Below are 13,677 nucleotides of genomic sequence, written 5' to 3'. Positions count from 1 at the left end.
TACTGTGTCAATATTATCTGGGTGGAAGGTTGAAGCCAATTAGTTTAATAGTTTTTTTTGTTGTTCAGGTGTAGTTTAATGAGTATTATTTCAGCTGGTTTTAGAGTAGGTATTGGAAGGCTTATTATTTCTAGGTTTAACTGGTTCTTGAATAAGATAACGGTACCTCCACATTTTTTATTCAGTTCTGTTGTTATGTAGAATGCTGTAGCCTGGGGGAATTAACTCATTGTTACTTACCACTGGTTTCAGCCATGTTTCAGTAAGCACCACTATGTCAGGAGCGTAGTGGGAGAGATGTGCATGTAGGTCAGAGATTTTGTTTGTTATGCTTCTGATGTTAATATTAAATTTGAGCAGGTCAGAGGGTTTTCTGAGATGTGTAGTGAGATGGGTTGGGACTTGTGTTGTTGAATACTTAAGTGTGGTGTTGGGACCAGGATTTGGGTGTACATCACCACAAAGGGGTATTTTGGATGCAAGTTGTATTATGGTGTGGAATAGGTTAGTAATAACAATGTGGTATTTAACTGAAATTCTTTATATGAAGAGAGACATGATGAATCTCTTCACTGTAGGTAAAATAGCATGAAACTAGTACTGAAAAGGAATTTACTTTCACCAAGAATGATGTTATGGTGCAAAATATCTTCAAGCAACACAGTTCAGCAAAGAACAATAGTTTTGTTTATTGCAAAGAACACACATACATGGCAGTCACAATCAAAGTCTTGTCTCCAAGAAAAAAAAACTTCACTAATTTAAATTATTTTTACATCTAAGCAGAATATATTGTATCTGCTAAACTGTTGCCTCTGAACACCCTTACATTATTTTTGCTAAGAATCTACTGACCCCTTATCTTTGCCTTTCCATATTAGGCACATATTCCAAGCTTCCACATTGGAACTTTCTACACTGGCAATATTCATGGCAGGCAAAAGATCATCAAAAACAGGCTGGAACTATCCAAAATCATTTAGAAATCAAATAGATTAAAAAATAGCATATTCATGAAACATCTTCCCTTCTTTTACACCTTTCCCTTCATGTTCCTCCATGTGATGCTATGAAGCAACACTCAAGTCATAGAACTTTTTAATGACTGGGCAATGGCAACAAGTTCTCAAATGGGTGGACACTTTTTCATATACATCCAGACATTCATCACTGGCATTTTCCTACTGACCTGACTGGACTATGATTATACAAACACTTTGCAAATGTTGTTGACAATGAAAACATGTCAGTGCTTTGATGGAATAAAAAGACAGTTTGAATATTTTTCTGTTACAATTTCTTCTTCAAACATGTTTTTGCACAACCTACTAAAATCTTTCAACACGTTTTCCTTTCTATTTTCTTCATCATAACTTTTCACAATTGTAGTCACTGCCCATGTTTCTGCTCTATTTTTAATATGAATAATTTGTAATTTTATGTTTTTTCTATATTCTAAAAATTTCAAAATCAACATTTTACATGTGAATAAAATATTACCTGAAAGAATGATTACTGTGATTAACAAGAAGAATTTTAAAATATCTCCTCCTCAATCTGAAAATAAGTTGGTTAACTGCCCACTGGGAACTGTCATCTTCTTTAGCACAAGACAGTTCCATCATATGTTGAATAATTTCAAGCTGACTATGTTTATCATTTGAATTATCTGGAATGAATGAGCAGCATTCAATTTTGATGAAATGCATGTACTGCCCTTAGAAGCACAGGGGAAGTGTCATGCCATTCTGTTCTGCAGCACCACACTGCACATGGCAGTCATCTCCAGTGTAATCTGACCTAAATCAGAAGTAGCATTAGATAATATTTATAATAATTCAGACAGTTCTCTCAATTCCCATATTGATTGTGCTTCCCCATAAGTAGGTACAATCCCTCCTCCTAAAATAACACAATCATCAACGTTCATGTGTGCATATCCTTTAAATGAAGTATTTTCTATAGTATGATGATACACCCAGGAAGCATCTATTTTTCTAAATGGATTTTTAATGTCCTTTGCCTATGAGTCTTCCACTAGGTAAAGTCTCTGTCTGTCCTTCAACTGGGATGACAAGGCCTATATAGCAACAACCCAACCGGTCTTCTGGTAACCAGAGAAAAGCTTGGTCACCACAAATATAATAGAACTCATGTAATGCTGCCATATCCAAACCTCCACCCCCATCATATATATGTTGGTTGAAATTGTAGATACTCCAGCCAACATAAACTGCCCCATTTTTGATGTAACAAGTATGTCCCTTTACATTCACTAACATTTGAATCAGAACTGCTGAAAAGGGGGTAGAATTTTTTTTAACCTTCCAATTTCTGGTTATGAAAATTGTACAAAATGCTGGTCTAGTTTCTATGTCAGTTGCTGGTATTGAGATTAATGAACTACAACCATCATGTGCAGTAGTTATATGTGCACACACCAAACAGTTGGTAATGTTCTCAGTTTTTGTGCAGGCATATAAGACAGCAGAGAAAGTGTTAAACTTAGGATGTCAATCTGGGGTTCATTCCTTAATTTATGCCAAACATCTATCTCCAATTTTTATTAAATGCTTATCTTTGACAAAAAAATTGTTTAGTACTTACAGTTTCGATGGTTTCATATGACAAGAGAAAATGTAGTAAAATGATGATAAAAAACACAACAGCCATTCCAATAATACGTCCATATGAATACTGGGTCAGATGGGGATGGAGAGGGTTCTTGAAAATTTGCAAACATGGATGATGAATTATCTTTCTGTAATCCATATAAAATCAATTTGCAAGCAATCTCCATCATGGAGTTTATGCTGACTATGATTCCATAAGTGATACTTGATTACCTGCCTCGCTACTCGGATCTTGGATCCACTTTTGTTCATTATCCAATGAAGATAATGTTGAATCATTGATCTTCGCTTCCAACTGTGATAGTAATGAAAATATTATTGATCTTGAAGAAGAATCACTAAGGCTTATTTCCAGCCATGATGCCGTTGCTGAAACAATGGACTTACAGTAGTTTCTGGATACAACCACAATAAAGTTGACGAAAAATCACTAGGCCTCACTCTGGATACAGTGGTTTCCCTGTTTTTTCATGTGGTGTGGGTTGTAATTGGTCCTTCATCGGTGAGAGGAATTATGTCATTGGCATCTCATTGATACTTGTCACTAGGGAGGGATTTCTTGACATTTGACAGATGAATTCAAGATGACAATCCTTCACATCTGATGTCAGTAATGGTTATGAGTAAAATGAGGAAGGGTCCCTTCCATCTTAGTTGAAATGAATGCTTTCAGGAGAAAGTTCAGATGAAAACTGTATCTCCATGTTGCAGGTCATGCTGAAAGGCATGACTGGGGAACTTTTGAGCCTCAAATACATTATTGTGCAGGTTCTGCAGGGCAGAAATAAGACACATACCATAATGAATAACAGATTCACTAACATTTTGTAACTTCAAATTCCTAGGCTGGGAAGTAGCAGGCATTCTCATAGGTCTTCCCATGAGAATTTAATGAGGGGAAATTTTTCTAGAACTGCTAAGTGCATTACATACTCTGAATACAACTAAAGGCAAAGCCTTTGGCCATTTAGGACCATTCTCTTCTCGCAATTTTACAAGCTTGATTTTTACTTTTGGTTTATGTAGATGAGTATGTGTGTATATATCTTTAAGAAGCTATCCAAGGGCTTGCAAAAGTGTATAAATACTGAGCATATGCGAGCCTGACTGCCATTTTGTAGTAAGCAGTTGAGATGTAAGCATGTGTGTATGCAAGGTCTGTCTGTTAACTAGTTTGTTCATATTTAATGATGCTGCTATCCATCCTGATGTGTTTCTATGTATTAAAGCATCTAAATGAAAACCTCAGCCTTCTTGTTATATGTGTTAGAGATGAACAAGCAAAATTGTGCCAGAAGTGGCATGTCTAAAAGAGATGGTGTAAGAAATGGCATGTCTGAAGGACAAGGAATCAGAATCGGTATATCCAAGAGGCATGAAGTCAAAGGCAGCCTGGGTAAAATGACTTAAGGTAATTGCTTGGAGCTGGTGGAATATACAGGAGTGGATCATTCCTAAATGTGCAAACTTTGCAAAATAGGTCAGAAATGAATTGCTGATATTAAAACTTACTCAGCACTATTTCTTTTCGTAAAATATGAAACAACGCATACAGAACATTCTAAATGATATTCGCATAAACTGATATGTACAATATTGATAAAAATATTCAAATTACTACAGAAAATGTTTAAAATAGATGCCAAATTGCATAAAATTAATAAAATAAGGGGAACAACTGCATTTTTGCAAAGCACACACACACACACACACACACACACACACACACACACACACACACACACACACACACACACACACACACACACACACACACACACATATATATATATATATATATATATATATATATATATATATATATTTTTTTTTTTTTTTACTCAGCTAGTCAAATAGTTTTTATTTTAAACATAAACATAATGAAAATGTGTTTACATTTTAACTAATAAATTACTTAACTATATACAATATTTGCATTATGCCTGACTGTAGTAGGTTAGGATGACAACACATCTAAATATAGATAATAATCAGAGTACATTGTTTATGAGTTAAGAGGAAGAGTCTAATTCCAATTGTAAGGTATCTATCAATGTCAAAACTTTCCTCCATAGATTATGAGCTAATGGCTTAGGATATGTTCTTAGTTCTTTAATTTTTATCTCCATTACTGCAGATTTTTTCTGTAGACATAGACATTCTTCCATGGTGGGTGCTGTGCTGGAATTTCACCTCCTTGTTATACATTTCCTAGATATTGCTAGTATTGTCCATAGTAAGTGCAGATCTTTTTTCTTCAAGTTAAGACTTTTAACTACATTCAATAAAATTAAAGGTTTGGTCAAAACAAATGAATCTGTATATATTGCTTATAAAAATGCATTAATCCCATTCCAGTATGTTTTAATACTGGTACAATCATAAAAAAAATATGGGACCAGTCTGAGTTAGTTGATGATTGACATCTCCAGCAAAAGTAATTACTAGAAGAGTTGAGTTTTGACATTTTATCAGGAGTTAAGAGGGACCTATGTATATATTTCCAATTAAATATTCTCCAATATTGTGAATACGATGTTAGTTTAACCGAAAGTAAGATGTTTAATGTATCTTCTGATGAGAAAGGAGATAAAATACCTTCAGTAATATATTGCCAATAAGTTGCTTTAGGAGGTGTTCTATAATTAATTATTACATTATATAATACAACTGCTTTTCTATACTGGCATCGTTGTAAATAATTTCAAACAGCCAAATTATAAATTTTGGAGTACTTTTAAATGATGAATTATTTATTATTCTACATAGGTCCTTAAAATATGTTAAAACACTCTGGAATAATAACCAGTCATGAGATGTCAAATCATAGACTGACAATAAATATTGTTTCCAAAACCTGTTGATTTTTTATGCTTTGGAGCCAACATATTCATTTCCTATGCTCCCAAGAAGTAAAAATCTCTTTGTGCATCCTATCAGAAAAATTCCTTGTAATACTGAACAGGATTAAAAATGCAAACCAAAGCTTTATGTCCATATTCATATTAATAAATTTCCTGAAGACATTAAAAACATGATTTATGAGATTTAATTTGGTAGGTTTTTATTATGTTATATTGCAAGTTTATACTAAGTACCATATTCTGTTTTCTTTATCTGATGCTATAAGGTTTCTGATAAAGTATTTTCATTCATTAATATGATTCAATGCAAATATTTCCAGTTAGAGGAATAACTGGGATTGACCCAGTCTGTTGCAGTTTTAAGTATAGAAGCTCTTGTGTAAGATTCAATATCTGGAAATTTTAACCCTCCTTGCTCCCATTGTCTAATGTGGTGAGAATATGCAACTTTATTTTTTAGGATATTATAAAAATCTTAATAGAATTGATGTGACTTCCTTAAGAATTTTTATTTCAGGAAATAATAAGAGAGCCTGAGCTACATATATTAATTTAGGGAGTAAGACCATTTTTATCAATTGCAATCTATCTTCAAATGATATGAACATATTATTCCCTTTAGCCACTAGTGTTTTAATTAGATCTATAACTTTGGAGTAATTGGTATTTAATATTTCTGTCATATTCTCACACTAAACAATTCCCAAATAGTAGTAATGTTGCAACTTGGTTTCCAATAATGTGATTTCTAATTACTTGTACTTCCTTTTTTTTTAACATCAAACATTTTGATTTTGACTTATTAAAGATAAGACCTGAGATCTTTTGAAAGTTTCCTGTTAATAAGTCTACTTCTTCTAACACTTCTTTAGAGTTGGGCAAACTAAGAAGCACATAATCAGTAAACAACATTATTTTGGAATTATATTACTCATATATATCCATACCTTTTATCTTTGAATTGTTGTGTATTAAAATGGCCAATATATCTATAGCTAATGCAAATAAAATGGGTGACATGGGACAGCCTTGCTTAGTACTTCTAGTGATCTGAATTGCTTCAGAGGTAAATGATCCTATTTTAACATATGCTAAATTATTTTCAGAAACATTCTTTATAAGTAGATAAAGAAGAGGGGAAAATCAAATATGTGTAGAATTTTAACTAAATATTCCCAGCTTAAAGAATCAAAGGCCTTCTCTATGTCTAGATCAATTATCAGTGCTTCTTGATTTTCTCTATTTAAATAATCAATTAGCATTAGCATCCTTTTGATATTATCATGTGTATGACTGTTATATATGAAACCAATTTAGTCATTGTTGATTATTTTGGACAGTGAGATTTTCATTCTATTAACCAAAATTGACATGAAAATGTTATAATCATTGTTCAACAAAAATATTGGTCTGCAAGAACTACAATGAATAGGATCCTTACTTTCTTTTAATATAGGCGTGATTAGAGATGGGGGGGATTTTTTTTTTGTGATTGGACATAAAGATACATTTTATGTAAAAGTGAAGTCATGGAAGTAGGGAACAATTTATATAATTCTATGATTAAGCCATCTATCTCTGACGTCTTATTAGATTTAAATTCTTTGATCTTGTCCGTGATTTCTTTTTGTGGGATTGGTTTTTCAGCTCTAACTTTAATTTCTCAGAAATTTTCTGAATGTTAGGGGTTATATTTTCTAGTTTCATATGTTCAGTTGTATTTGTTTCACTTTTATGATGTTTAGCATAATGGTTTCTAAATGCATCCAGGATATCTCCTACCTCTGATACTTTTTTTCCCTTTTCCTTCATGTAATATATTAACAATATTGTTGGCTTTGGATTGGAATTTAGTTTTCATAGATAGATTACGTAGATGTTTTGGAGAAGTACCATAAGAGTTTATTTTTAATCTTTCCATGGCTAAGTTAGCTTCATGGGATAATATTTCATTACATTTTTTGTTCACATCTTCTATTTTCTTTCTGTTCTCAGTAGAGTTTAAATTCTTATTGGATTTGAGTGATAAGAGCTGATTTTTGTAATTCCTTTAACTTTAATTCCCATTCTTTAATTTTGTTTTTGTACCAACTAATGTTTTTACCATATATATTGGCTTTTAGTGAATCTCAAACCATAAGTGAGTTGCACTCCAGTTTATAATAAATCTATAGAAAAAAATTGAAGTGCTGAAATTAGCCAGGGCTTACATTATTTGATTTTTGTGATGTGTGAAAGAATACTGGTGTTAATGATTAACAATTTAAACTCTGTATGAATTTCCAATATCAGATAGTTATGGCCTGAAAATGGGCATGGTAATAATGAGACATTTAGATTTTTTGAATATAAATCTTGAGAGACATATAGTTTGTATATTCTGGTTTGGGTGCCATATCTATAATCTTGATGTGAGAAAAGTAATGAATTAGGTCCTTTAGCATTATAAACATCTCTTAATTTGAACATCTCAGTCCATTTTTTAAAAGTTGAGCAGTAGATAATAGTCGTGGGGATTTCTTATTTGTGGTTTCTCTAATATCTGTGATACAGTTAAAGTCACCTCCTATTATTATATTACCTGTAGAGATATTTGCAACAAGGTCTAAATGTTTCTTGGCTATCCCTACCCCCATACCAGGGAAACAATATACATTCACTAAAGTCCACATTCTATTGTTAAATTTTAGTATAACAATGGCTATAAGTCCGTCCTTGTCTAACTATTTATAAATAACTTCTGGATTTAATTAATGTGTTTTCTATAAGATTGTTACTCCTCTGATCTTTGATTTATAAGAAGAGTAGATTAAAGTTGTATATTTATTAGAATCTCATGTAAATTTATCATTGATTCTGAAGTGAGTTTCTTGTGCAGAAACTACTTGAGCTCGGTTTAGTTTTAGTTACCTTAGTAAATTGGATCTCTTATTTGGGTTATTTAAGCCATTAGTATTTAGAGACACTAATGTTAGGTCCATGTCCGGTTTTGTTTAAGAAATAATTTGTTTTCTAATTTCTTAGGTACATGAATCTCCTCCTGTAGAATTAGCTTTATTTTAATTAGCAAATATCTAATTGTCTTAATCAACAATGTTTTTTTCCATAAAGACTGATAGTAAAAGACTTAAGTTAGGCTTTTTAAAACTAAGAAAGAAATTATATAACAACAAGATAACAGAATTTAGACTGATATAAAATTTAACCTATAGTAAACCTAGAATGAAAAACATTCCTAGTCTAACAGCCAAAAATAAATCTGTTAGACTAACCATCCTAACTTCCTTTCCTATTCTTTTTGAGCTTCATAAAACAATAAATATTGAGGAGAATAATTATATATACAATTATCTGTAAGATTTTCTATTCATCCTATCAGTCTTTTAATTTCGTACAAACTATTGGTTGTAAGAACTATAATCAAATATATCAATGTTATACTAATAAGAATGTAACTAACCATATATTTATCTCAAATACAACAAACAAAAAAGTGCTAGTATTTCATGGCCAAATGATTAGATGTAAGTATAACTTGCAAGTCTATAAATGTGTTTTTTATACTTGTCTTTTCAATTAACCTGTATACTTAATAGTTGAAATTAAAAGGGTACATGGCTGACTGATGAGTCATCAAACGTGTTTTTATTTAGATCTACATATGCTTCAAGTTAACAGAGTTTATATAACAGATCAATAAACCCTTTTCTTTATACTTGACTATAAACATATCTAATTTCCCAGAGGAAGGATAGGAATATGTTTTCATATAACAGTATACTGGTAGTGATCCAACATCTTTAATTATGAGCATTGCATGGCTGTAACAGTGTTGATATGAAACCTTACCTAGAATTTTCCTTTTCTTTTTTTTCCCTTCCTTCCCTTTCATATTTTAATATTAATGAAGTGGACAATAATACTTCTCATTCAATTCAATTGATTAACCTAGCCACTGGGATGCACAAGCCAGTGCATTTCTTTGTGCCGGTCCGAAGCACAGATAAATGGGGAGGGTTGCATCAGGAAGGGCATCCGGTATAAAATTTTGCCAAATCATACATGCAGCCAGCAGTACAGATATACATACTGGATCCGTCGAGGCCTGGGTTAACAACGACCGCCACCAGAACTGTTGGCCAACAGGGTGCTGGTGGAAATTGGGCTACTGTTGGCCGAAGGAGGAGAAGAGGGGGAAGGCATGTCCAAAGGCAGGTAAAGGCTAGGACTGTGATAGTGAGGGTCAGAACTTTGAATTTTGGCAGTATGACTGGTATAGGGAGAGAGCTAGCTGATATGATGGACCGAAGGAAGGTTGGTATATTGTGTGTACAAGAGACCAGATGGAAGGGGAGCAAGGCTAGGTGTATCGGAGGTGGTTTCAAACTGTTTTATCATGGTGTGGATGGGAGGAGAAATGGCATAGGCATTATCCTGAAGGAACAGTATGCTAAGAGTGTTTTGGAGGTGAAAAGAGTGTCAGATAGCGTGATGTTTATGAAGCTGGAAATTGCTGGTGTAATGATGAATGCTGTTAGTGCATATGCTCCATAAGCTGGGTGTGCGATGCATGAGAAAGAAACATTTTGGAGTGAGTTGGATGAAGTGGTGATGACTGTACCCAAGGGTGAGAGACTGGTGATTGGAGCAGATTTCAATGGGCATGTTGGTGAAGGGAAAAGAGGGGATGAGGAAGTGAAGGGTAGGTGTGGTGTTAAGCAAAGGAATGCAGAAGGTCAGATGGTAGTGGATTTTGTGAAAAGGATGGACATGGCTGTGAAGAATATGTATTTTAACAAGAGGGAGGAGCATAGGGTGACATACAAGAGTGGTGGAAGATGCACACAGGTGGATTATATCTTATGTAGAAGGGCCAGTCTGAAGGAGATTGGAGACTGTAAAGTGGTAGCAGGGGAAAGTGTAGTTAGGCAGCATAGGGTGGTGGTTTGTAGGATGACATTGATGATCAAGAAGAGGAGAATGAGGGTGAGGACATCACCAAGGATCAAATGGTGGAAATTGAAAAAGGGTAATTGTGAGGTGATGTTCAGGGAAGAGTTAAGACACGCACTGGGTGGCAGTGAAGAGTTACCCAACAGCTGGGTAACTACAGCAGAGCTAGTAAGAAAGATGGCTAGAAAGGTGCTTGGTGTGACATCTGGAAAGAGGAAGGAGAACAAGAAGACCTTGTGGTGGAATGAAGAAGTACAGGAGAGTATACAGAGAAAGAGGTTGGTGAAGAAGAAGTGGGATTGTCAGAGAGATGAAGAAAGTAGACAAAAGTATAAGGAGATGAGGTGCATGGCAAAGAGAGAGGTGGCAAAGGCTAATGAAAAGGCGTATGAAGAGTTGTATAAAAGTTTGGACATTAAGGAGGGAATAAAGGACCTGTACAAATTGGCTAGACAGGGGGACCGAGCTAGTAAAGATGTGCAGCAGGTAAGGGTGATAAAGGATAAAGAAGGAAATGTACTCACAAGCGAGGAGAGTGTGTTGAGCAGATGGAAAGAGTACTTTGAGAGGCTGATGAATGCAGAGAATGAGAGGGAGAGAAGGTTGGATGATGTGTGGATAGTGATTCGTGAAGTGCAGTGGATTAGCAAGGAGGAAGTAAGGATAGCTATGAAGAGAATGAAGAACAGAAAGGCTGCTGGTCCAGATGACATACCTGTTGAAGCATGGAGGTGTTTAGGTGAAATAGCAGTGGAGTTTTAACTAGATTGTTTAATGAAATCTTGGAAAGTGAGAGGATGCCTGAGGAATGGAGAAAAAGTGTTTTGGTACCGATTTTTAAGAATAAGGGTGATGTGCAGAGCTGTAGTAACTACAGAGGGATTCAATTGATCAGTCACAGCATGAAGTTATGGGAAAGAGTAGTGGAAGCTAGGTTAAGAAGGGAGGTGATGATTAGTGATCAGCAGTATGGTTTCATGTCAAGAAAGAGCACTACAGATGTGATGTTTGCTCTGAGGGTGTTGATGGAGAAGTACAGAGAAGGTCAGAAGGAGTTGCATTGTGTCTTTGTGGATTTAGAGAAAGCATATGTCAGGGTGTCTAGAGAGGAGTTGTGGTATTGTATGAGGAAGTCGGGAGTGTCAGAGAAGTATGTAAGAGTGGTACAGGATATGTACGAGGGTAGTGTGACAGCTGTGAGGTCTGCAGTGGGAGTGATGGATGCGTTTAAGGTGGAGGTGGGATTACATCAAGGATCAGCTCTGAGCCCTTTCTTATTTGCAATTGTGATGGACAGGTTGACAGACGAGATCAGACAGAAGTCCCTGTGGACTATGATGTTTGCAGATGACATTGTGATCTGCAGTGAGAGTAGGGAACAGGTGGAGGAGGCCCTGGAGAGGTGGAGATATGCTCTAGAGAGAAGAGGAATGAAGGTCAGCAGGACTAAGACAGAATATATGTGTGTGAATGAGAGGGAGGATAGAGGAATGGTGAGGATGCAGGGAGGAAAGGTGGCGAAGGTGGATGAGTTAAAATACTTGGGATCAACAGTTCAGAGTAATGGTGAGTGAGGAAGAGAGGTGAAGAAGAGAATACAGGCAGGATGGAGTGGGTGAAGAAGAGTGTCAGGAGTGATTTGTGACAGACAAGTTAAGAGTGAAAGGGAAGATCTACAAGAGGGTAGTGAGACCAGCTATGTTATATGGGTTGGAGACAGTGGCAGTGACAAAAAAACAGGAGTCTGAGTTTGACGTGGCAGAGCTGAAGATGTTAAGATTTGCACTAGGTGTGACGAGGATGGACAGGATTAGGAATAAGTATATTAGAGGGTCATCCCAGGTTGGAAGGTTTGGAGACAAAGTTAGAGAGGCAAGATTACATTGGTTTGGACATGTGCTGAGGAGGGATGCAGAGTATATTGGGAAAAAGATGCTAAGGTTGAAGCGGCCAGGTAACAGGAAAAGAGGAAGGTCTTAGATAAGGTTTATGGATGTGGTGAGAGAGGACATGCAGGTGGTTGGTGTGACAGAGCAAGATGCAGAGGACAGGAAGAAATGGAAACAGCTGATCTGCTGTGGCAACCCCTAATGGGACCAGCTGAAAGAAGAAAAAGATTTAAGTCGATTAATACAACATCAAAAAAGGGGGTAGGGGGGAGAGATATATATAGTAGAGAGGAATATGTGGTTATAACTAATATTACTATTATCAATTCCCCCGTAAAAATAGAATGTTTTCAGTATAATTAACTAAAGGTCTTAAATATGGTCCGACTGTCTACACAATGGCTTGAGAAAACATAATAATGCTTAAACAGTAGTAAGCTTTAAGTGTCTCTAAGGCAATCCAATACAACCTTTACTTGAGGACAGTGTATATCTATTTTTATAAATATTCTTCTTAGCTAGATAAATAAATATGGATTTGACTAATAAAAGATTTTTTCTCTTTCATTTTCTCTTCTTTTAACTCACTCTTCTTTCCTTTTAAGCAATTTTAGTTATAATTGATGACAATATTTGAAGTAGTATTGCATCTGTTCCACAGATAATAACATCTGTACTCACTAGCTTTAGATAAGGAATGAAACATAAGAAGATTGAGTGTTAGTATGTTACAGCATGTCTGAATGTCTAATAGAAGTCTCATATCAGTTACACCAATTATGTTTTGCAAATTATCTACTAAGCACTTTACTTTTTTTTTTAATTTAAATAATTGGTGCTAATACAGATCATTAATTTAATTTACATTGCTTACTGATGCATTATACATCTTATTTAAAGCGTTAAACCTAAACCTTTAATTACTTATAGTACTGAGAACTTGTACTTCTAAGTAAATACTTAGTCCATCAGGAAATCCATTTAATGATTACAGAGCTTACTGTTTCATTAGATTAACTTACATTAAATACATTAAGCTTCTCACCCTTCAGGAAGTATGACAACCAATCAAAATAGTTCACTCATTCCTAATGTGATTTCTGCTATATTCAAGAGTTCCGTATGACTTAAGAAAACAGATAAACTATCAGACAATCTGTTTCAAGCTCTGCCAAAACTTTACCACTTTGCAATGTTTTGAAATGTGATTTTCCTACCCATCTAAATTCAAACAATGAACATCCTCTTAACTTCTTTCTTGAGTTCTAATTTGTCTATCGAGTCAGTTGATAAGCTACAAGGTCTATGAAGCACTTGTAATCAAATTTCACAGTTACA

Source organism: Protopterus annectens, chromosome 3.part0 (assembly GCF_019279795.1).
Source record: "Protopterus annectens isolate FY-2018-M chromosome 3.part0, PAN1.0, whole genome shotgun sequence".
NCBI classification, from domain to species: domain Eukaryota; kingdom Metazoa; phylum Chordata; order Ceratodontiformes; family Protopteridae; genus Protopterus; species Protopterus annectens.
This window is presented reverse-complemented; position numbering follows the sequence as displayed.